This window comes from Microtus pennsylvanicus, chromosome 1 (genome assembly GCF_037038515.1).
Source record: "Microtus pennsylvanicus isolate mMicPen1 chromosome 1, mMicPen1.hap1, whole genome shotgun sequence".
In the NCBI taxonomy this organism is placed as follows: Eukaryota; Metazoa; Chordata; class Mammalia; order Rodentia; family Cricetidae; genus Microtus; species Microtus pennsylvanicus.
Window position 1 is genome coordinate 84,277,190 of NC_134579.1, and position 4,065 is coordinate 84,281,254.

General features: G+C 44.0%; 1 pseudogene; it reads right to left on the reverse strand.

Annotated features, from left to right (window-relative positions):
* Positions 1–2,727: 2,727 nt before the first annotated feature.
* LOC142847761 (di-N-acetylchitobiase pseudogene) lies at positions 2,728–3,858 on the reverse strand (annotated as a pseudogene).
* Between the last annotated feature and the right edge of the window lie 207 nt (positions 3,859–4,065).

Sequence of the window (4,065 nt, forward strand, 5' to 3'; positions counted from 1 at the left end):
TTAATGAACAACATAGCCACAATTGTAAATGCAAGTGTGGACTGAGTATGTCTGATCCAGAAGTTGAAAACCAAAGTTCCTCCCAAATTCCAAACTTCCCAAGCATCAATTGTGATGCCAGACGTTGAAAACCCCATACCGGCACTCATGTGATGAGCGCAGTTCAAAGCACGCAATGCTGATGACAGTGTATAAAATGGCCTTCAAGTACAATAACGTAGGTGAATCTTGCATTCAGATTTGAAGTCCATCCTAAGAAATCTTATAATGCAGTTGTAAATAGTTTTAAAATCAAGCCTTCAAGAGGCTTCAGGGTAAGCATTCTAGATAAAGAACAACCAACCAGCCTGGGTCCCTCTGGGGCGTATATGGGTCCCTTGAACATTTTCCAGGGAAACACGAACACCAGTGAGGTTGAGGCACATGTTTACTTTTTCTGTATCAAGGATGAGGAGTTACTTCTATGGAGAGCGTCCTGAAGAGATGCTAAATCAAACGGCTGTGAAATACCTGCTGGAGTAGTCAATGCTGTATGGTTTTGTATATTAATATAATTTATCTTAATAAATTTATCTTGATCTTCATTTATAACATCTACTGCTCATTAAGCCTTAAGCAAGAGGGTTGGACGGATCAGCTAACTAGAAAACACAGCCGGTCTTTCCAGGCCATAAAGGATGAGAACAGGAACAATGGTTAAGGTCTTCTCGCACCCCTCACGCACCCTGGTGAGGATGACGACCTCAGGAGAGAGCAGCACCGGAGGCTGGAATTGGTTTTGCCTTCGTGACATGTAGCAACCCTTGATTCCCTTTGCTGCGAAGCATAGAAACAAATGTCACAAGTCATCACAGACTGAAGCGGAAAGAATTTCCACAAACGCTCTATTGATTGCGCCTGAAGAAATACAAGCTGAACGGCACCCAGAATAAATTTATTTCAAAGCATGGCTATATTTTTCATCGAACATCTCTAAAATATTCTGTTTGGGGTGCTGCTAAGAGACATGACCACACATGCACAGAGAAAATGCTCTGAGAGGGACACCAGCTGCCGCAGAGAAGTTCTAACACCAGATCTAACTATCCAGAACCAGGACAATTTGTCGGCCTCATTTTCTGGGCTCTGCTGGATTTGCCACCCTTACCTTTATTTCAGCTTTCTTTGTAAAAACACACACCCGGTCTTCAAAGGTAAGTGATGTAAATTAGATTGACCCTTTGGTCTAGAAAGGTAGCTTCCTGTGGTTTCTGGAGGTCTTGGCTTTGATCCTTATTTACACACAAACCAAGGGTGTATTATGACCTTTGCACAGCTCTAAAGCTCATGTGGCTAAGCCCCTGCTTTCAAAGTGCTGAAACCTGGTCCTTTGATTACTGTAAAGTGAAGTCTTGCGCTGGACTTAGCATCACTAGAAAAGAAGAGGAGCGCATTCTCTCTCTGCCACGTGAGGTCACGTGAAAACAACTAAGCGTGCATAAGCATAAAGCAGGACCCAAAAGGACCCCCCCACACACACACACCACCCATCTACTGCCACCTTCTTGGACTTACAACCTCCAGAAGCAAAAGAAATAAGTCCCTGCTGCTTGAGTCCTACTGTATGGTGTTTTATCACGGCAGTGCTGGCTGACTAGTACGCGTTTAAATTACTTAACTTCTATCAATATCGAGCTTGTTATTGATGTGCCCAGTGAGACAACTCATCATTTCACAACACAGAGCCTTCCAGGCTGGCATTCTTCAGTTCTCATGGCACTAAACCAACACTAGAACTACCCAACTATCCACGTGCTGCCCACATTATTCATCATTTCAGAATTCCAGGGTTACACACAGCAGGATACACTCACTCCCTAACTCTGTCTTCAGGAGCTGGAACCTCTCCACAGTGCATAGAGCCTACTGCACCTACGAGAGAAGGTCCTGCAGTATCTATACGTAGCACTGCCGGATGCTCAGAGGGCAATAGGCCGGAATAAAAGAGAAAAGATGGATGGTGATTTAAAGCAGAAGGAAGATCAAATAAATAGGCCAACTTGCCCACCAAATGGGCCAGGAATATTTTCATATGCTAAAGGAAAGATAAATAGACACATCAATGTGAAGATAAATGGAGTGCCTTAGCGATTAAACTGAGATTAGGAATGAAAAGCCTGGATTTGCCACCTGTTGGGTGACTGCTTTTATAATGGAGGAAAACCCTCCTCATTTCTCCACCAAGAGAGAGACACTGGCCAAGGCCGAATATTGATGACAGCCTCAGTTCTGTTCTCTGGGAGTGGCTGAGAACAGTCTCAGGCAAGCAATACCACAACTGAAGCCAATCAGTCACACACATTTAGTCTTCACCAGAGGAAAGGAGACGGTGTGCTTTGGTTACACCTTAAGGACTAGCACGTGAGTGGCTAGTAAGTGGCTCAAGTGTGAGTACCAGGGACACAATGTCAGCCCTTCCAGAACAGTGATTGTTATTCCTCTCCAAATCTGTAAGCTGAGCCAAGGTCTAATCTTCCTGCCATAAGGAAACACCACAAAGGAAGTCTAGAGTGGAAGTAAGCCAGGGCAGATTTCCCTCAGAGAACATCCGCTACTCACAGATTCAAAGTTCTGTTGAGAAAAATGGTATTTTCCAGGATATTAGCAAGAAAACCGAGCACAGCTTGTCATATGACCAAAATTCTCCTTTGCTCTTAATTTTCTCCTTTTTTCTTTCTCTTTTTTTTATCTTTTATGTTCAAATAAAAATTTATTTCTTACCTGTTTTTTGAGTATACCAATAGGTAAGTTATGACAACATGAAAAAAATATACATTTTTATCTTTGCATGAAATTAGACTCACTTATACAACTTATTCTTGCAAAAATCTAATAGTCTGACAAAAGATGCTCCTCTCTCTCCATCACAACCATGGTTTTAAGGCTCCCCACATTGCTTTTGTTTGCTCTCTGGCTAGAGTGTCTTCTGAGTAATCAAGACAGTTTGCATTCCACATGCCAACGCCCCGCAAGCCATAGTTTTTGACATATGCTGCCTTTAGTGAAATGCTCTGGGGGTTATCATACCACACTTGATGAAAACGGCCAGCGGGATCCTTGTAGTTATAATAGGGAGCTTGCTGGTCCTCATCCCACTGGCTTCTAGAAACAGAACTATTTACTTGCTTCATGATCAGTTTGTAGGGCACCTGACGTCCTGCAGCGTCACTGCAAGGAGTCCCTCGAAAAGGGACCTTTGCAATGGTGCAGACGTCATCCCCTGATATATTCAAGCAGATATAATCATAACCATACCAGAGAATACCCATTATGAGTTTCTTAGGGCTAATGCCCATCTTGATGTAGTCAATATATCCAGCTAATGTCTGATTATAGGGAGCATTGGCTGCTGCAATACATTCTGACCAGATCTGACTTTGCTCATCGTAAGACATGACAAAGAGAAAATCACAGGCACCCGCAATTCCTGTGTAATTATAGCACCTTTTGTCTATGTTCTTTGGTGACCAAGCTACATCAAAGGTTACCTGTGATCCCTCGATCTCACGATGGAAATGTTCAGTGGTTTCTCTGACCAAAGCCGTCAATCCTTCATATTCAGGTGATGAGCAATTGACTTCTTGTTCTATGTCTATATTAATTCCATCCATATATTGTATTTTGGCCAAATTAACTTTTTGAGCTATCCACGATGCTCTGAAGGTAGGATCAATGATGTCCTTCAGGGAGACATCACCTCGAAGTCGGGGCGATGGCGGATCGGTCGGCAGAGCGCAGCGTCTGAGCACGGGCAGTCCCCAAGAGCTGGAGCGCCATCAGCATTAGCAGCAGCAGCTGCGGGACAGCAGGCAACTCCATGCCTGGCATGTGGGAGGCCGGAGAGCAGTCCCTGGATAAAGTACTATCCTCGTAGGCATGAGGAACAGAGTTCAACTCCTAGGACCAATGTTAAAAAAAAAAAAAAGAAAGAGGGGGAGAAGAGGGGGGAAAGGAGAGGAGAGGAGCAGGGAGGGGAGGGAAGGGGGGAGAAGAGAAGACAGGAGAGAAGAGAGGAGAGGAGAGGAG